The sequence below is a fragment of the Ascaphus truei genome, unplaced genomic scaffold (assembly GCF_040206685.1).
Source record: "Ascaphus truei isolate aAscTru1 unplaced genomic scaffold, aAscTru1.hap1 HAP1_SCAFFOLD_1400, whole genome shotgun sequence".
Taxonomy (NCBI): domain Eukaryota; kingdom Metazoa; phylum Chordata; class Amphibia; order Anura; family Ascaphidae; genus Ascaphus; species Ascaphus truei.
This window is the reverse complement of record NW_027454281.1, coordinates 49,208-70,614: the sequence shown is the minus strand read 5'-3', so window position 1 is coordinate 70,614 and position 21,407 is coordinate 49,208. Positions and strand designations below refer to the sequence as shown.

The 21,407-nt window shown below is 43.3% G+C and overlaps 3 long non-coding RNA genes across 3 annotated transcripts; all 3 read left to right on the top strand.

The window, feature by feature from the left end:
• Window positions 1–4,522: 4,522 nt before the first annotated feature.
• Window positions 4,523–8,453, top strand: LOC142475819 (uncharacterized). The gene is made up of 3 exons (XR_012791152.1): window positions 4,523–4,620; window positions 5,865–5,975; window positions 8,360–8,453. It is a non-coding gene; the product is annotated as an uncharacterized LOC142475819 (long non-coding RNA).
• A 1,029-nt stretch (window positions 8,454–9,482) lies between these two features.
• On the top strand, window positions 9,483–12,355 carry LOC142475818 (uncharacterized). Its single transcript, XR_012791151.1, has 3 exons — window positions 9,483–9,595; window positions 11,040–11,133; window positions 12,240–12,355. It is a non-coding gene; the product is annotated as an uncharacterized LOC142475818 (long non-coding RNA).
• Window positions 12,356–14,925: 2,570 nt separating this feature from the next.
• On the top strand, window positions 14,926–19,993 carry LOC142475817 (uncharacterized). Its single transcript, XR_012791150.1, has 4 exons — window positions 14,926–15,023; window positions 16,255–16,365; window positions 18,764–18,885; window positions 19,904–19,993. It is a non-coding gene; the product is annotated as an uncharacterized LOC142475817 (long non-coding RNA).
• The last annotated feature ends 1,414 nt before the right edge of the window (window positions 19,994–21,407 follow it).

The window sequence follows — 21,407 nt, the reverse complement described above, 5'->3', positions numbered from 1 at the left end:
TCTCCTTCTATGTTTGCTGATGTGTGGGATATCTCTTATAATCTTGAACCTGCTCATATACACATCGGGCCTCCCTGCCTCTGCCTCCCTGCTAAGAGTGTTAACCTATCTAATGTAATCCACATTCCTTTCCTTACTTTTCTCTTCCCTTCTCCTGTGCCCTCTGGAATGTCCACTCTTACTAACAAGGGTCTAGTTGTACATGACCTCTTCTGCTCTCATCATTCACAATCAGTCATTCCCCTCACCCCATCTTACCTGTCCCACTGATTTTCCTCTGCTTAATTAAACTCTCCTCTGACATCTACTCTAACCTCTCTGCTCTCTCTCTCTCTTTCTGCTTAAACTGACAATCTTATTAACTCTTACAATGCTATCCTCTATATGCCCCTTCAAGCTCTGACACACTCGTCCCTCTAACCCACACCCTTGGCTAAATTCCCAAACATGTTCATCACACTTCCACTCGCTGTTCTTAATGCCTATGAAGGAAATCTCACACTTGATGTTTGATTTTTCTACAGTAAAAATGTCTCCAGTCCTGTATAAAGCTGCTCTCTGGGGCCAAACCACACTACTTTTTTTTCCATATTCATCAACACACAAATTTAATTTACGCTGTCTTTTTTCCCCTGTATTTGACTCCCTCCACTAACCTTCTTCTCACACTTGCCATCCTTCCTTCACTTCTCCTCAAGCATTTGACTACTTCAGAGGCAAGGTGGATGCCACCCACAAGGAGATTCCTTCTGTCCCTTCCCCCTTCTCTCCTTCTACCTAATTCTCCTTCTGCATTTGACTCCTTTTCTTCTCTTACAGAGCTGGAAGCTAATCATCTTCTCTTCTCCCTCTACCACATGCCCTCTAGATCGTATCCCCTCACACCTTACTGCATCTCTTAGTCCCCACTCTCACCCACATCTTCAATTCCTCCCTATTCTCTGGCTCTTTACCCTCTTACTTTAAGCCTGTAGTGGTCACCCTTTTCTCAGAAACAACCTTAACCCTATACTAACTACCGCCCTGTATCCCTCCTGCTGTTTGTCTCCTAATTGCTAGAATGTCAACATTCTTAAATCACATTCCCTCCTGGATCCTTTACAACCTGCCTTTCGTACAGCTCGTTCTACAGACTGTGCTTAAAGCAAATTCCCAAGGTCACTTTTCCCTACTAATCCTACTTGATCTATCTGCTGCGTTTGATGCTCTCAATCACTCTCCTCCTTCATATTCTAAACTCTCTCTTGGTATCCGTAACACAGTTCTATCCTGGTTTTCATCATAACTTTCCTGTCACACATTCTCCATCTCTGTTGCTAACATGTCTTCGTCTTCTATTGATCTGTCTGTGGGTATACATCAGGGCTCTGTTCTGAGATCTCTCTTTCTCTCTACATACTATCATTTGGTGACCTCATCAACTCTTTGTGACAATCCTATAAATAACAAATACAAATATCAGGTCATGGGAATAAGTGATTTGGACATAAAAGTAACATTTCGGAAGTGTGGACAACTAATACATCTTGTAGATTGCCTTTACAGTGTGATGTCATTGATTCAGTAGATTGTGTGCAGACCAGGACTGCAGTACAGTGTCACTCACATGGATGACTTGCGTGGTAGAAGCTCAAGAACAAGGATGTCAAACTCCAGTCCTCGAGGGCCGCAAACAGGCCAGGTTTTCAGGATATCCCTACTGAAAACCTGGCCTGTTTGGGACCCTCGAGGACTGGAGTTTGACATGCATGCTCTAGAAGGAGCACAGCTGTGGGTGGGAGGTGGATTTGCTTTGCATCAAATGGTTTGGAGCAAGGTTTATTGTATGTATTTCAGGAGGGATGACTGCAGAACAGAAGTGAATATTGAAGCCATGTGTTCCTTTTCTTGCAAAAGAGAAAATTTGAAGGACAGTTGAAGAGAAGGAAAATTACTACACAGAGACAGATAAGCAATGTGTATATTTCTCATTTACCATTTAGTATTTGTCGTTTTATTGACTCCACACAATCCGGCTGCTACGGGTTTCACATTGAATATTTTCATCTCTACTCTACCCCTTCCTGTGATCTGAACCATGCAAGTTTTCGTTGATTCAATACATCATGAGTAGAGTGTGGCTACAGTATGAAGTAAAGACCCAAGGACCACATCTACTACCATTCATAACAAGAACATGTGCAGTAGCGCACAGCTGCAGTTCTATGTGATTGTTATGAAAGGTTGAGGTGGTTCAATTCTATGAATCTGGAGTGGGATGGATCCTGTTTGCATCATATGGTTTCATCTAGGCCAGTAGATTATATAACTCTCAGTACAGGTTACACATGGCATCAGTATTAGTGATTTAAAGAGGAGGAAAGCTTCAATGTGGAGAACAAAGCCAAGTAATGTTGAAGTTACTCCTTTTACCATTTACTTGGTCAGTCTGTACTGTCTACTCTCCACACAGCTGCTAAGGATCTTCCATTTTAAATACTTTCACCTCCTATTCTGCACTGCTTTGCTGCCCATTATTCAGAGATGCGTTCCAGTCATGTTTAGCACTCTGAATCTCTCTGCAGTCATTGGTTCAGCACATCATGGGTAGAGCATGGCTACAGATACAGCAAGCTATTATTATTTTACCGGCTGATCACCCATAATATTGCATTAAAACATAGAATATCACTTAATTTCCAAAAGATTCAGTGTTGCTGATAATGCAGAATCTCACAACATTTCCCATCATAATGCCATAATGCACAAGTGGGAGAAATAATCCTTGCTATATCTGTACATTGTGTGACGTATTACCTCAATGACCAATGAGAGCAAGTACATCTTCTGTATAGAGCGGCTGTGTTATGATGCAGTTATTGATCATCATTGACATAATCACAAGAATCTTATGCAAAGGGAAATTGTCCGCAGCGAAGTGAGATTTCAGCCCCCAAACGTCTGTAATATTAATGCAATGTCTTACTTTTGTTGCAGTGAACACTGAAGAGACGGATCTACTACAACACTGTACAGGATGAGCATACGCTACAAGCAGCAAAATGATCTTGCAGTTGACAGTATGTTGTTCTGGTAATGTGCACAATTATTATTTATGGGCTACACACCACAGTGCTGGACATATTCTGTTAACTTCAACTCTACTCCTAACATGGAGATGTCTTCCTGGTGTTACTGATTCAGTACATCATATGCACAGTGTGGTTATGATATGATGGATTGATTTAATGAACCCACCAACCAATGATGACATCTGCATCATCTTCTGTAAAGTGCAGCTACAGCATGATATTATCAGCATTTGGTGCGGTATAATCAGAGGTATCTATGTGCTTTTGTGCCTGTTTTAAGTCCTCCAGCTTAACGCCCCTACACCTCCCACTACACAGGCATACTTACTTATGCATACACTGACATCTGGCATACCTACACACACCCCAGGGCCACTTCCTTCCCCTGATGTCAGGGAGAGGATGGGCATGCAGAGTGCAGTAAGTCTCCACGTTACTCTGGCCAACAGTCTTGGCCTACCTCCAGCATCTGTCACCCACAACATCTGTTCCCTCCTTGTAAAGTGCTGAACTATCTCACCTGGGTCAGTGCTATAGCTGATCACAGTGCCCGATCAGGATGTCACTGTGACAGGCAGCAGTGCAGATTGACCGGTCAATCAATGCAGTGCCGCAACATATGCACTAAATGAGATTTCCGTGCCCCCAGTCAGGTTACTCCCTGGGCAGTGACCCTGCTCACACCCTCCCCTAGTTCCACCTCTGATCACAATTATCTCTCTTGGAGAGTGTAGCAAATTGGAGTTGGGGGAATCTCACCTCTGCCATGCATGGTCACAATCTGGGCACAGGACCCAAATAGTGGGCAATGTGGCACTTCTTACAGTAGAGAATAAGTAACTTTATTCTTTACTTGTGTATTAAGGACCTTATTTGCATTAAATTCAGTCCACATGGGACCAAGACTTTCTGGCTTACTGAACAAAGTGGAATTGTTTCGTAGAGGGTGGAGAATTGTATTTTATCTGAAATTACCCCCTCTGCACAAAATACAAACAATTATACCCATACAAGTACCTTGTGGAAGTTGTTGCCCTCTATCTTCCTGTGGTCTCTCCCTGTTTCTCACCGTGCCTCCTCCCATTTCCTTGCACCTGTGCGTCTCCGCATATATCCCTATACTCAGAGCCGGCTCCGGTCAGTGACATGGGATGCCCAAATATGAGCATACCCATATATGGGCATCCATGCCACTGACCGGAGCCCGCTCTGTTGCGGATATGGAGAGAGACTGGGAGATTTACATCCCCTTATAATTCATATGGTGCATAGTACCGGCACGTATTGTTTTACCGGTACTGTGTACCTTCCTACTTTCACACTGGTACAGTATATGCTGCAGTGGGACTGAGAGGGATATATTGGTAACACATAGTCATTGTTGGGGGAATTCAATCCATTTTGAAAATAGTAATGAAATGTTTTTTACTTTTCTTTTTTTTCAGTAATGAAGAATGAAACATTTCTGTTAAAATTGAATTGGAGGTGAACTGGATTCATCATCAACTCTGCACCAGTGTGAATTGATGTTCTTTAATGTTCTGATAAGGTACATGCAACATCTCTTCCTCAACCCCTGCACCACTCTCTGCCTCTTGCCTCTCTCTCTCCACCTCCCTGCTAAGCGTATTAACCCATCTAATGTAATCCACATTCCATGTCTCACTTTACTCTTCACTTCTCACGTGCCCTCTGGAATGACTGCTCTCTGACTAACAAGGTCTATTTGTACATGACCTCTTCTGCTCTCATCATCCACCACCTCTCATTCCCCTCACCCCTGTCCTACTCGATACCTCAGCTTAATTGAACTCTCTCCTCTGACATCTACCCTTATCTCTAACCTCTCCTCACTTTCTGCTTAAACTAACTATCTTGTTAACTTTTACAATGCTATCATCTCCTCCTCCTCCCTCCTCCTCCTCCCTCCTCCTCCTCCCTCCTCCATCATATATATGCCCCTTCTAGGCTCTGACACACTCATCCCTCTAAGGCCATGATTATCATGGGCACATGCTTGGTCATCCACAGTGTGTGCGAGCGATGCAGAGCCGCCTCGGACCTCAGTGCAGGGATTGCTGCATACCCCCAGCATCTGTCACCCACAAACAATACACACACTAATACTCCCCACAATACACACTATAATACCTCCTCAATACTAATCTCCCCAATAATATTATAGCTCCAAACACAATATACACAACACCCTTACACAAGATACACAATCTAGTACTCTCCTCTGCACCTCTACACACAATATAATACTCCCCCACACACAATATACACACTACCCTCCTACCCCCATAAAATACAACCAATAATACACACACACTTTGTGGATGTTGGGACCAGCTCCCGGCATGCACCAGTGAAAGAGAGAGGCCCGCAGAAGCTCGGAAGAACTCCCTCCATCCGTGCCTTCCTCCGTTTCACATCTTCTCCCTGTCTCTCTCCCTCCCTTTCCTTGCATCTCCCTGCGTCTTTACGTATACCCAGTCAGTGACGGCTCTGGTCACGTGATGCCTTAATATGGGCTTATCCATATATGTTCATCCACGTCACTAATGTGATGCCTGCACTGTTGCGGAGCTGGTACTTACGACGGGCACTTATTGTTTTATCAGTACTGCGTACCTGACTCTACCGGCCTACTTTCAACACTAGTACAATATGTGCTTCACTACGAGTGAGTGGGGAATATTGGCATCACACAGTCACTGTTGAATATGCCATTCAATCCATTTTGAAAATAGTAATGCAATGTGGTTTGGTTTTGTTTGCTTTTTGCAGTAATGAAGAATGGAAAAGTTATATTAAAATTAAATTGGAGGGGGACTAGATTCAGCATTTCATCATGAACTCTGCACTTGTGAGAATTTAACTTCTTGAATACCCTGACAGGTACACGCAACATTAAGACTATAATCTGCTGTGCAAGCTTTCGTGCTATACCTCCCCCTCAGGTTTTGATTTATACATTTGCTCCCTCAATTCATGTCCTCTAATATTTGAAAGCTCTCTCCTAGCATTTTCTCTTTACCACAGAACGTCATCCCAATGTAACCTCTCTCTTGTTCTTTCTGCTTGCTGTTTCCTCACTCCTCTGTTAAACTTTTCTAATTTCTCTAACTTCCACACTCCTGCTTTTATCCACATGTTCTCCTCTTTCCTTCCCCTACCTTTGCATGTGTCTACACACTGCACCATTTGTACAGACCTCTATTGCAGCTATTTCTGCACTGCTCAATGAAAAGCACTCTTTAATATCCTATTCTCTGGGCCCCCTCTCTCTGCGCCCCCTCTTTTGGCGCCTCCTCTCTCTGCGCCCCCTCTCTCTGCGCCTATCTGTCTCATTCTCTCTACGTCCCTCTCTCTCTACATAGAGCTATCTCTGTCTCTCTCTACACCTATCTCTGTGTCTCCTTCTATGTTTGCTGATGTGTGGGATATCTCTTATAATCTTGAACCTGCTCATATACACATCGGGCCTCCCTGCTAAGAGTGTTAACCTATCTAATGTAATCCACATTCCTTTCCTTACTTTTCTCTTCCCTTCTCCTATGCCATCTGGAATGTCCGTTCTCTGACTAACAAGGCTCTAGTTGTACATGACCTCTTCTGCTCTCATCATTCACAATCAGTCATTCCCCTCACCCCATCTTACCTGTCCCACTGATTTGCCTCTGCTTAATTAAACTCTCCTCTGACATCTACTCTAACCTCTCTGCTCTCTCTCTCTTTCCGCTTAAACTAACAATCTTATTAACTCTTACAATGCTATCCTCCTATCTATATGCCCCCTCTAGGCTCTGACACACTTGTCCCTCTAGCCCACACCCTTGGCTAAATTCCCAAACATGTTCATCACACTTCCACTCGCTGTTCTTAATGCCTATGAAGGAAATCACACAATTGATATTTGATTTTTCTACAGTAAAAATGTCTCCAGTCCTGTATAAAGCTGCTCTCTGGGGCCAAACCACACTACTTTTTTTTCACATTCATCAACACTCAAATTTAATTTACGCTGTCTTTTTTTCCCTGTATTTGACTCCCTCCACTAACCTTCTCCTCACACTTGCCATCCTTCCTTCACTTCTCCTCAAGCATTTGACTACTTCAGAGGCAAGGTGGATGCCACCCACAAGGAGATTCCTTCTGTCCCTTCCCCCTTCTCTCCTTCTACCTAATTCTCCTTCTGCATTTGACTCCTTTTCTTCTCTTACAGAGCTGGAAGCTAATCATCTTCTCTTCTCCCTCTACCACATGCCCTCTAGATCGTATCCCCTCACACCTTACTGCATCTCTTAGTCCCCACTCTCACCCACATCTTCAATTCCTCCCTATTCTCTGGCTCTTTACCCTCTTACTTTAAGCCTGTAGTGGTCACCCTTTTCTCAGAAACAACCTACACCCTATGTGCCTTACTAACTACCGCCCTGTATCCCTCCTGCTGTTTGTCTCCTAATTGCTAGAATGTCAACATTCTTAAATCACATTCCCTCCTGGATCCTTTACAACCTGCCTTTCGTACAGCTCGTTCTACAGACTGTGCTTAAAGCAAATTCCCAAGGTCACTTTTCCCTACTAATCCTACTTGATCTATCTGCTGCGTTTGATGCTCTCAATCACTCTCCTCCTTCATATTCTAAACTCTCTCTTGGTATCCGTAACACAGTTCTATCCTGGTTTTCATCATAACTTTCCTGTCACACATTCTCCATCTCTGTTGCTAACATGTCTTCGTCTTCTATTGATCTGTCTGTGGGTATACATCAGGGCTCTGTTCTGAGATCTCTCTTTCTCTCTACATACTATCATTTGGTGACCTCATCAACTCTTTGTGACAATCCTATAAATAACAAATACAAATATCAGGTCATGGGAATAAGTGATTTGGACATAAAAGTAACATTTCGGAAGTGTGGACAACTAATACATCTTGTAGATTGCCTTTACAGTGTGATGTCATTGATTCAGTAGATTGTGTGCAGACCAGGACTGCAGTACAGTGTCACTCACATGGATGACTTGCGTGGTAGAAGCTCAAGAACAAGGATGTCAAACTCCAGTCCTCGAGGGCAGCAAACAGGCCAGGTTTTCAGGATATCCCTACTGAAAACCTGGCCTGTTTGGGACCCTCGAGGACTGGAGTTTGACATGCATGCTCTAGAAGGAGCACAGCTGTGGGTGGGAGGTGGATTTGCTTTGCATCAAATGGTTTGGAGCAAGGTTTATTGTATGTATTATCATAATAACAATGCAATGCTTAACTTTTATTTCAGGAGGGATGACTGCAGAACAGAAGTGAATATTGAAGCCATGTGTTCCTTTTCTTGCAAAAGAGAAAATTTGAAGGACAGTTGAAGAGAAGGAAAATTACTACACCGAGACAGATAAGCAATGTGTATATTTCTCATTTACCATTTAGTATTTGTCGTTTTATTGACTCCACACAATCCGGCTGCTACGGGTTTCACATTGAATATTTTCATCTCTACTCTACCCCTTCCTGTGATCTGAACCATGCAAGTTTTCGTTGATTCAATACATCATGAGTAGAGTGTGGCTACAGTATGAAGTAAAGACCCAAGGACCACATCTACTACCATTCATAACAAGAACATGTGCAGTAGCGCACAGCTGCAGTTCTATGTGATTGTTATGAAAGGTTGAGGTGGTTCAATTCTATGAATCTGGAGTGGGATGGATCCTGTTTGCATCATATGGTTTCATCTAGGCCAGTAGATTATATAACTCTCAGTACAGGTTACACATGGCATCAGTATTAGTGATTTAAAGAGGAGGAAAGCTTCAATGTGGAGAACAAAGCCAAGTAATGTTGAAGTTACTCCTTTTACCATTTACTTGGTCAGTCTGTACTGTCTACTCTCCACACAGCTGCTAAGGATCTTCCATTTTAAATACTTTCACCTCCTATTCTGCACTGCTTTGCTGCCCATTATTCAGAGATGCGTTCCAGTCATGTTTAGCACTCTGAATCTCTCTGCAGTCATTGGTTCAGCACATCATGGGTAGAGCATGGCTACAGATACAGCAAGCTATTATTATTTTACCGGCTGATCACCCATAATATTGCATTAAAACATAGAATATCACTTAATTTCCAAAAGATTCAGTGATGCTGATAATGCAGAATCTCACAACATTTCCCATCATAATGCCATAATGCACAAGTGGGAGAAATAATCCTTGCTATATCTGTACATTGTGTGACGTATTACCTCAATGACCAATGAGAGCAAGTACATCTTCTGTATAGAGCGGCTGTGTTATGATGCAGTTATTGATCATCATTGACATAATCACAAGAATCTTATGCAAAGGGAAATTGTCCGCAGCGAAGTGAGATTTCAGCCCCCAAACGTCTGTAATATTAATGCAATGTCTTACTTTTGTTGCAGTGAACACTGAAGAGACGGATCTACTACAACACTGTACAGGATGAGCATACGCTACAAGCAGCAAAATGATCTTGCAGTTGACAGTATGTTGTTCTGGTAATGTGCACAATTATTATTTATGGGCTACACACCACAGTGCTGGACATATTCTGTTAACTTCAACTCTACTCCTAACATGGAGATGTCTTCCTGGTGTTACTGATTCAGTACATCATATGCACAGTGTGGTTATGATATGATGGATTGATTTAATGAACCCACCAACCAATGATGACATCTGCATCATCTTCTGTAAAGTGCATCTACAGCATGATATTATCAGCATTTGGTGCGGTATAATCAGAGGTATCTATGTGCTTTTGTGCCTGTTTTAAGTCCTCCAGCTTAACGCCCCTACACCTCCCACTACACAGGCATACTTACTTATGCATACACTGACATCTGGCATACCTACACACACCCCAGGGCCACTTCCTTCCCCTGATGTCAGGGAGAGGATGGGCATGCAGAGTGCAGTAAGTCTCCACGTTACTCTGGCCAACAGTCTTGGCCTACCTCCAGCATCTGTCACCCACAACATCTGTTCCCTCCTTGTAAAGTGCTGAACTATCTCACCTGGGTCAGTGCTATAGCTGATCACAGTGCCCGATCAGGATGTCACTGTGACAGGCAGCAGTGCAGATTGACCGGTCAATCAATGCAGTGCCGCAACATATGCACTAAATGAGATTTCCGTGCCCCCAGTCAGGTTACTCCCTGGGCAGTGACCCTGCTCACACCCTCCCCTTGTTCCACCTCTGATCACAATTATCTCTCTTGGAGAGTGTAGCAAATTGGAGTTGGGGGAATCTCACCTCTGCCATGCATGGTCACAATCTGGGCACAGGACCCAAATAGTGGGCAATGTGGCACTTCTTACAGTAGAGAATAAGTAACTTTATTCTTTACTTGTGTATTAAGGACCTTATTTGCATTAAATTCAGTCCACATGGGACCAAGACTTTCTGGCTTACTGAACAAAGTGGAATTGTTTCGTAGAGGGTGGAGAATTGTATTTTATCTGAAATTACCCCCTCTGCACAAAATACAAACAATTATACCCATACAAGTACCTTGTGGAAGTTGTTGCCCTCTATCTTCCTGTGGTCTCTCCCTGTTTCTCACCGTGCCTCCTCCCATTTCCTTGCACCTGTGCGTCTCCGCATATATCCCTATACTCAGAGCCGGCTCCGGTCAGTGACATGGGATGCCCAAATATGAGCATACCCATATATGGGCATCCATGCCACTGACCGGAGCCCGCTCTGTTGCGGATATGGAGAGAGACTGGGAGATTTACATCCCCTTATAATTCATATGGTGCATAGTACCGGCACGTATTGTTTTACCGGTACTGTGTACCTTCCTACTTTCACACTGGTACAGTATATGCTGCAGTGGGACTGAGAGGGATATATTGGTAACACATAGTCATTGTTGGGGGAATTCAATCCATTTTGAAAATAGTAATGAAATGTTTTTTACTTTTTTTTTTTTTCAGTAATGAAGAATGAAACATTTCTGTTAAAATTGAATTGGAGGTGAACTGGATTCATCATCAACTCTGCACCAGTGTGAATTGATGTTCTGATAAGGTACATGCAACATCTCTTCCTCAACCCCTGCACCACTCTCTGCCTCTTGCCTCTCTCTCTCCACCTCCCTGCTAAGCGTATTAACCCATGCCCTCTAGATCGTATCCCCTCACACCTTACTGCATCTCTTAGTCCCCACTCTCACCCACATCTTCAATTCCTCCCTATTCTCTGGCTCTTTACCCTCTTACTTTAAGCCTGTAGTGGTCACCCTTTTCTCAGAAACAACCTACACCCTATGTGCCTTACTAACTACCGCCCTGTATCCCTCCTGCTGTTTGTCTCCTAATTGCTAGAATGTCAACATTCTTAAATCACATTCCCTCCTGGATCCTTTACAACCTGCCTTTCGTACAGCTCGTTCTACAGACTGTGCTTAAAGCAAATTCCCAAGGTCACTTTTCCCTACTAATCCTACTTGATCTATCTGCTGCGTTTGATGCTCTCAATCACTCTCCTCCTTCATATTCTAAACTCTCTCTTGGTATCCGTAACACAGTTCTATCCTGGTTTTCATCATAACTTTCCTGTCACACATTCTCCATCTCTGTTGCTAACATGTCTTCGTCTTCTATTGATCTGTCTGTGGGTATACATCAGGGCTCTGTTCTGAGATCTCTCTTTCTCTCTACATACTATCATTTGGTGACCTCATCAACTCTTTGTGACAATCCTATAAATAACAAATACAAATATCAGGTCATGGGAATAAGTGATTTGGACATAAAAGTAACATTTCGGAAGTGTGGACAACTAATACATCTTGTAGATTGCCTTTACAGTGTGATGTCATTGATTCAGTAGATTGTGTGCAGACCAGGACTGCAGTACAGTGTCACTCACATGGATGACTTGCGTGGTAGAAGCTCAAGAACAAGGATGTCAAACTCCAGTCCTCGAGGGCCGCAAACAGGCCAGGTTTTCAGGATATCCCTACTGAAAACCTGGCCTGTTTGGGACCCTCGAGGACTGGAGTTTGACATGCATGCTCTAGAAGGAGCACAGCTGTGGGTGGGAGGTGGATTTGCTTTGCATCAAATGGTTTGGAGCAAGGTTTATTGTATGTATTATCATAATAACAATGCAATGCTTAACTTTTATTTCAGGAGGGATGACTGCAGAACAGAAGTGAATATTGAAGCCATGTGTTCCTTTTCTTGCAAAAGAGAAAATTTGAAGGACAGTTGAAGAGAAGGAAAATTACTACACAGAGACAGATAAGCAATGTGTATATTTCTCATTTACCATTTAGTATTTGTCGTTTTATTGACTCCACACAATCCGGCTGCTACGGGTTTCACATTGAATATTTTCATCTCTACTCTACCCCTTCCTGTGATCTGAACCATGCAGGTTTTCGTTGATTCAATACATCATGAGTAGAGGGTGGCTACAGTATGAAGTAAAGACCCAAGGACCACATCTACTACCATTCATAACAAGAACATGTGCAGTAGCGCACAGCTGCAGTTCTATGTGATTGTTATGAAAGGTTGAGGTGGTTCAATTCTATGAATCTGGAGTGGGATGGATCCTGTTTGCATCATATGGTTTCATCTAGGCCAGTAGATTATATAACTCTCAGTACAGGTTACACATGGCATCAGTATTAGTGATTTAAAGAGGAGGAAAGCTTCAATGTGGAGAACAAAGCCAAGTAATGTTGAAGTTACTCCTTTTACCATTTACTTGGTCAGTCTGTACTGTCTACTCTCCACACAGCTGCTAAGGATCTTCCATTTTAAATACTTTCACCTCCTATTCTGCACTGCTTTGCTGCCCATTATTCAGAGATGCGTTCCAGTCATGTTTAGCACTCTGAATCTCTCTGCAGTCATTGGTTCAGCACATCATGGGTAGAGCATGGCTACAGATACAGCAAGCTATTATTATTTTACCGGCTGATCACCCATAATATTGCATTAAAACATAGAATATCACTTAATTTCCAAAAGATTCAGTGATGCTGATAATGCAGAATCTCACAACATTTCCCATCATAATGCCATAATGCACAAGTGGGAGAAATAATCCTTGCTATATCTGTACATTGTGTGACGTATTACCTCAATGACCAATGAGAGCAAGTACATCTTCTGTATAGAGCGGCTGTGTTATGATGCAGTTATTGATCATCATTGACATAATCACAAGAATCTTATGCAAAGGGAAATTGTCCGCAGCGAAGTGAGATTTCAGCCCCCAAACGTCTGTAATATTAATGCAATGTCTTACTTTTGTTGCAGTGAACACTGAAGAGACGGATCTACTACAACACTGTACAGGATGAGCATACGCTACAAGCAGCAAAATGATCTTGCAGTTGACAGTATGTTGTTCTGGTAATGTGCACAATTATTATTTATGGGCTACACACCACAGTGCTGGACATATTCTGTTAACTTCAACTCTACTCCTAACATGGAGATGTCTTCCTGGTGTTACTGATTCAGTACATCATATGCACAGTGTGGTTATGATATGATGGATTGATTTAATGAACCCACCAACCAATGATGACATCTGCATCATCTTCTGTAAAGTGCAGCTACAGCATGATATTATCAGCATTTGGTGCGGTATAATCAGAGGTATCTATGTGCTTTTGTGCCTGTTTTAAGTCCTCCAGCTTAACGCCCCTACACCTCCCACTACACAGGCATACTTACTTATGCATACACTGACATCTGGCATACCTACACACACCCCAGGGCCACTTCCTTCCCCTGATGTCAGGGAGAGGATGGGCATGCAGAGTGCAGTAAGTCTCCACGTTACTCTGGCCAACAGTCTTGGCCTACCTCCAGCATCTGTCACCCACAACATCTGTTCCCTCCTTGTAAAGTGCTGAACTATCTCACCTGGGTCAGTGCTATAGCTGATCACAGTGCCCGATCAGGATGTCACTGTGACAGGCAGCAGTGCAGATTGACCGGTCAATCAATGCAGTGCCGCAACATATGCACTAAATGAGATTTCCGTGCCCCCAGTCAGGTTACTCCCTGGGCAGTGACCCTGCTCACACCCTCCCCTAGTTCCACCTCTGATCACAATTATCTCTCTTGGAGAGTGTAGCAAATTGGAGTTGGGGGAATCTCACCTCTGCCATGCATGGTCACAATCTGGGCACAGGACCCAAATAGTGGGCAATGTGGCACTTCTTACAGTAGAGAATAAGTAACTTTATTCTTTACTTGTGTATTAAGGACCTTATTTGCATTAAATTCAGTCCACATGGGACCAAGACTTTCTGGCTTACTGAACAAAGTGGAATTGTTTCGTAGAGGGTGGAGAATTGTATTTTATCTGAAATTACCCCCTCTGCACAAAATACAAACAATTATACCCATACAAGTACCTTGTGGAAGTTGTTGCCCTCTATCTTCCTGTGGTCTCTCCCTGTTTCTCACCGTGCCTCCTCCCATTTCCTTGCACCTCTGCGTCTCCGCATATATCCCTATACTCAGAGCCGGCTCCGGTCAGTGACATGGGATGCCCAAATATGAGCATACCCATATATGGGCATCCATGCCACTGACCGGAGCCCGCTCTGTTGCGGATATGGAGAGAGACTGGGAGATTTACATCCCCTTATAATTCATATGGTGCATAGTACCGGCACGTATTGTTTTACCGGTACTGTGTACCTTCCTACTTTCACACTGGTACAGTATATGCTGCAGTGGGACTGAGAGGGATATATTGGTAACACATAGTCATTGTTGGGGGAATTCAATCCATTTTGAAAATAGTAATGAAATGTTTTTTACTTTTCTTTTTTTTCAGTAATGAAGAATGAAACATTTCTGTTAAAATTGAATTGGAGGTGAACTGGATTCATCATCAACTCTGCACCAGTGTGAATTGATGTTCTTTAATGTTCTGATAAGGTACATGCAACATCTCTTCCTCAACCCCTGCACCACTCTCTGCCTCTTGCCTCTCTCTCTCCACCTCCCTGCTAAGCGTATTAACCCATCTAATGTAATCCACATTCCATGTCTCACTTTACTCTTCACTTCTCACGTGCCCTCTGGAATGACTGCTCTCTGACTAACAAGGTCTATTTGTACATGACCTCTTCTGCTCTCATCATCCACCACCTCTCATTCCCCTCACCCCTGTCCTACTCGATACCTCAGCTTAATTGAACTCTCTCCTCTGACATCTACCCTTATCTCTAACCTCTCCTCACTTTCTGCTTAAACTAACTATCTTGTTAACTTTTACAATGCTATCATCTCCTCCTCCTCCCTCCTCCTCCTCCCTCCTCCATCATATATATGCCCCTTCTAGGCTCTGACACACTCATCCCTGTAAGGCCATGATTATCATGGGCACATGCTTGGTCATCCACAGTGCGTGCGAGCGATGCAGAGCCGCCTCGGACCTCAGTGCAGGGATTGCTGCATACCCCCAGCATCTGTCACCCACAAACAATACACACACTAATACTCCCCACAATACACACTATAATACCTCCTCAATACTAATCTCCCCAATAATATTATAGCTCCAAACACAATATACACAACACCCTTACACAAGATACACAATCTAGTACTCTCCTCTGCACCTCTACACACAATATAATACTCCCACACACACAATATACACACTACCCTCCTACCCCCATAAAATACAACCAATAATACACACACACTTTGTGGATGTTGGGACCAGCTCCCGGCATGCACCAGTGAAAGAGAGAGGCCCGCAGAAGCTCGGAAGAACTCCCTCCATCCGTGCCTTCCTCCGTTTCACATCTTCTCCCTGTCTCTCTCCCTCCCTTTCCTTGCATCTCCCTGCGTCTTTACGTATACCCAGTCAGTGACGGCTCTGGTCACGTGATGCCTTAATATGGGCTTATCCATATATGTTCATCCACGTCACTAATGTGATGCCCGCACTGTTGCGGAGCTGGTACTTACGACGGGCACTTATTGTTTTATCAGTACTGCGTACCTGACTCTACCGGCCTACTTTCAACACTAGTACAATATGTGCTTCACTACGAGTGAGTGGGGAATATTGGCATCACACAGTCACTGTTGAATATGCCATTCAATCCATTTTGAAAATAGTAATGCAATGTGGTTTTGTTTTGTTTGCTTTTTGCAGTAATGAAGAATGGAAAAGTTATATTAAAATTAAATTGGAGGGGGACTAGATTCAGCATTTCATCATGAACTCTGCACTTGTGAGAATTTAACTTCTTGAATACCCTGACAGGTACACGCAACATTAAGACTATAATCTGCTGTGCAAGCTTTCGTGCTATACCTCCCCCTCAGGTTTTGATTTATACATTTGCTCCCTCAATTCATGTCCTCTAATATTTGAAAGCTCTCTCCTAGCATTTTCTCTTTACCACAGAACGTCATCCCAATGTAACCTCTCTCTTGTTCTTTCTGCTGGCTGTTTCCTCACTCCTCTGTTAAACTTTTCTAATTTCTCTAACTTCCACACTCCTGCTTTTATCCACATGTTCTCCTCTTTCCTTCCCCTACCTTTGCATGTGTCTACACACTGCACCATTTGTACAGACCTCTATTGCAGCTATTTCTGCACTGCTCAATGAAAAGCACTCTTTAATATCCTATTCTCTGTGCCCCCTCTCTCTGCGCCCCCTCTTTTGGCGCCTCCTCTCTCTGCGCCCCCTCTCTCTGCGCCTATCTGTCTCATTCTCTCTACGTCCCTCTCTCTCTACATAGAGCTATCTCTGTCTCTCTCTACACCTATCTCTGTGTCTCCTTCTATGTTTGCTGATGTGTGGGATATCTCTTATAATCTTGAACCTGCTCATATACACATCGGGCCTCCCTGCCTCTGCCTCCCTGCTAAGAGTGTTAACCTATCTAATGTAATCCACATTCCTTTCCTTACTTTTCTCTTCCCTTCTCCTATGCCATCTGGAATGTCCGTTCTCTGACTAACAAGGCTCTAGTTGTACATGACCTCTTCTGCTCTCATCATTCACAATCAGTCATTCCCCTCACCCCATCTTACCTGTCCCACTGATTTGCCTCTGCTTAATTAAACTCTCCTCTGACATCTACTCTAACCTCTCTGCTCTCTCTCTCTTTCCGCTTAAACTAACAATCTTATTAACTCTTACAATGCTATCCTCCTATCTATATGCCCCCTCTAGGCTCTGACACACTTGTCCCTCTAGCCCACACCCTTGGCTAAATTCCCAAACATGTTCATCACACTTCCACTCGCTGTTCTTAATGCCTATGAAGGAAATCACACAATTGATATTTGATTTTTCTACAGTAAAAATGTCTCCAGTCCTGTATAAAGCTGCTCTCTGGGGCCAAACCACACTACTTTTTTTTCACATTCATCAACACTCAAATTTAATTTACGCTGTCTTTTTTTCCCTGTATTTGACTCCCTCCACTAACCTTCTCCTCACACTTGCCATCCTTCCTTCACTTCTCCTCAAGCGTTTGACTACTTCAGAGGCAAGGTGGATGCCACCCACAAGGAGATTCCTTCTGTCCCTTCCCCCTTCTCTCCTTCTACCTAATTCTCCTTCTGCATTTGACTCTTTTTCTTCTCTTACAGAGCTGGAAGCAAATCATCTTCTCTTCTCCCTCTACCACATGCCCTCTAGATCGTATCCCCTCACACCTTACTGCATCTCTTAGTCCCCACTCTCACCCACATCTTCAATTCCTCCCTATTCTCTGGCTCTTTACCCTCTTACTTTAAGCCTGTAGTGGTCACCCTTTTCTCAGAAACAACCTACACCCTATGTGCCTTACTAACTACCGCCCTGTATCCCTCCTGCTGTTTGTCTCCTAATTGCTAGAATGTCAACATTCTTAAATCACATTCCCTCCTGGATCCTTTACAACCTGCCTTTCGTACAGCTCGTTCTACAGACTGTGCTTAAAGCAAATTCCCAAGGTCACTTTTCCCTACTAATCCTACTTGATCTATCTGCTGCGTTTGATGCTCTCAATCACTCTCCTCCTTCATATTCTAAACTCTCTCTTGGTATCCGTAACACAGTTCTATCCTGGTTTTCATCATAACTTTCCTGTCACACATTCTCCATCTCTGTTGCTAACATGTCTTCGTCTTCTATTGATCTGTCTGTGGGTATACATCAGGGCTCTGTTCTGAGATCTCTCTTTCTCTCTACATACTATCATTTGGTGACCTCATCAACTCTTTGTGACAATCCTATAAATAACAAATACAAATATCAGGTCATGGGAATAAGTGATTTGGACATAAAAGTAACATTTCGGAAGTGTGGACAACTAATACATCTTGTAGATTGCCTTTACAGTGTGATGTCATTGATTCAGTAGATTGTGTGCAGACCAGGACTGCAGTACAGTGTCACTCACATGGATGACTTGCGTGGTAGAAGCTCAAGAACAAGGATGTCAAACTCCAGTCCTCGAGGGCCGCAAACAGGCCAGGTTTTCAGGATATCCCTACTGAAAACCTGGCCTGTTTGGGACCCTCGAGGACTGGAGTTTGACATGCATGCTCTAGAAGGAGCACAGCTGTGGGTGGGAGGTGGATTTGCTTTGCATCAAATGGTTTGGAGCAAGGTTTATTGTATGTATTATCATAATAACAATGCAATGCTTAACTTTTATTTCAGGAGGGATGACTGCAGAACAGAAGTGAATATTGAAGCCATGTGTTCCTTTTCTTGCAAAAGAGAAAATTTGAAGGACAGTTGAAGAGAAGGAAAATTACTACACAGAGACAGATAAGCAATGTGTATATTTCTCATTTACCATTTAGTATTTGTCGTTTTATTGACTCCACACAATCCGGCTGCTACGGGTTTCACATTGAATATTTTCATCTCTACTCTACCCCTTCCTGTGATCTGAACCATGCAAGTTTTCGTTGATTCAATACATCATGAGTAGAGTGTGGCTACAGTATGAAGTAAAGACCCAAGGACCACATCTACTACCATTCATAACAAGAACATGTGCAGTAGCGCACAGCTGCAGTTCTATGTGATTGTTATGAAAGGTTGAGGTGGTTCAATTCTATGAATCTGGAGTGGGATGGATCCTGTTTGCATCATATGGTTTCATCTAGGCCAGTAGATTATATAACTCTCAGTACAGGTTACACATGGCATCAGTATTAGTGATTTAAAGAGGAGGAAAGCTTCAATGTGGAGAACAAAGCCAAGTAATGTTGAAGTTACTCCTTTTACCATTTACTTGGTCAGTCTGTACTGTCTACTCTCCACACAGCTGCTAAGGATCTTCCATTTTAAATACTTTCACCTCCTATTCTGCACTGCTTTGCTGCCCATTATTCAGAGATGCGTTCCAGTCATGTTTAGCACTCTGAATCTCTCTGCAGTCATTGGTTCAGCACATCATGGGTAGAGCATGGCTACAGATACAGCAAGCTATTATTATTTTACCGGCTGATCACCCATAATATTGCATTAAAACATAGAATATCACTTAATTTCCAAAAGATTCAGTGATGCTGATAATGCAGAATCTCACAACATTTCCCATCATAATGCCATAATGCACAAGTGGGAGAAATAATCCTTGCTATATCTGTACATTGTGTGACGTATTACCTCAATGACCAATGAGAGCAAGTACATCTTCTGTATAGAGCGGCTGTGTTATGATGCAGTTATTGATCATCATTGACATAATCACAAGAATCTTATGCAAAGGGAAATTGTCCGCAGCGAAGTGAGATTTCAGCCCCCAAACGTCTGTAATATTAATGCAATGTCTTACTTTTGTTGCAGTGAACACTGAAGAGACGGATCTACTACAACACTGTACAGGATGAGCATACGCTACAAGCAGCAAAATGATCTTGCAGTTGACAGTATGTTGTTCTGGTAATGTGCACAATTATTATTTATGGGCTACACACCACAGTGCTGGACATATTCTGTTAACTTCAACTCTACTCCTAACATGGAGATGTCTTCCTGGTGTTACTGATTCAGTACATCATATGCACAGTGTGGTTATGATATGATGGATTGATTTAATGAACCCACCAACCAATGATGACATCTGCATCATCTTCTGTAAAGTGCAGCTACAGCATGATATTATCAGCATTTGGTGCGGTATAATCAGAGGTATCTATGTGCTTTTGTGCCTGTTTTAAGTCCTCCAGCTTAACGCCCCTACACCTCCCACTACACAGGCATACTTACTTATGCATACACTGACATCTGGCATACCTACACACACCCCAGGGCCACTTCCTTCCCCTGATGTCAGGGAGAGGATGGGCATGCAGAGTGCAGTAAGTCTCCACGTTACTCTGGCCAACAGTCTTGGCCTACCTCCAGCATCTGTCACCCACAACATCTGTTCCCTCCTTGTAAAGTGCTGAACTATCTCACCTGGGTCAGTGCTATAGCTGATCACAGTGCCCGATCAGGATGTCACTGTGACAGGCAGCAGTGCAGATTGACCGGTCAATCAATGCAGTGCCGCAACATATGCACTAAATGAGATTTCCGTGCCCCCAGTCAGGTTACTCCCTGGGCAGTGACCCTGCTCACACCCTCCCCTAGTTCCACCTCTGATCACAATTATCTCTCTTGGAGAGTGTAGCAAATTGGAGTTGGGGGAATCTCACCTCTGCCATGCATGGTCACAATCTGGGCACAGGACCCAAATAGTGGGCAATGTGGCACTTCTTACAGTAGAGAATAAGTAACTTTATTCTTTACTTGTGTATTAAGGACCTTATTTGCATTAAATTCAGTCCACATGGGACCAAGACTTTCTGGCTTACTGAACAAAGTGGAATTGTTTCGTAGAGGGTGGAGAATTGTATTTTATCTGAAATTACCCCCTCTGCACAAAATACAAACAATTATACCCATACAAGTACCTTGTGGAAGTTGTTGCCCTCTATCTTCCTGTGGTCTCTCCCTGTTTCTCACCGTGCCTCCTCCCATTTCCTTGCACCTCTGCGTCTCCGCATATATCCCTATACTCAGAGCCGGCTCCGGTCAGTGACATGGGATGCCCAAATATGAGCATACCCATATATGGGCATCCATGCCACTGACCGGAGCCCGCTCTGTTGCGGATATGGAGAGAGACTGGGAGATTTACATCCCCTTATAATTCATATGGTGCATAGTACCGGCACGTATTGTTTTACCGGTACTGTGTACCTTCCTACTTTCACACTGGTACAGTATATGCTGCAGTGGGACTGAGAGGGATATATTGGTAACACATAGTCATTGTTGGGGGAATTCAATCCATTTTGAAAAT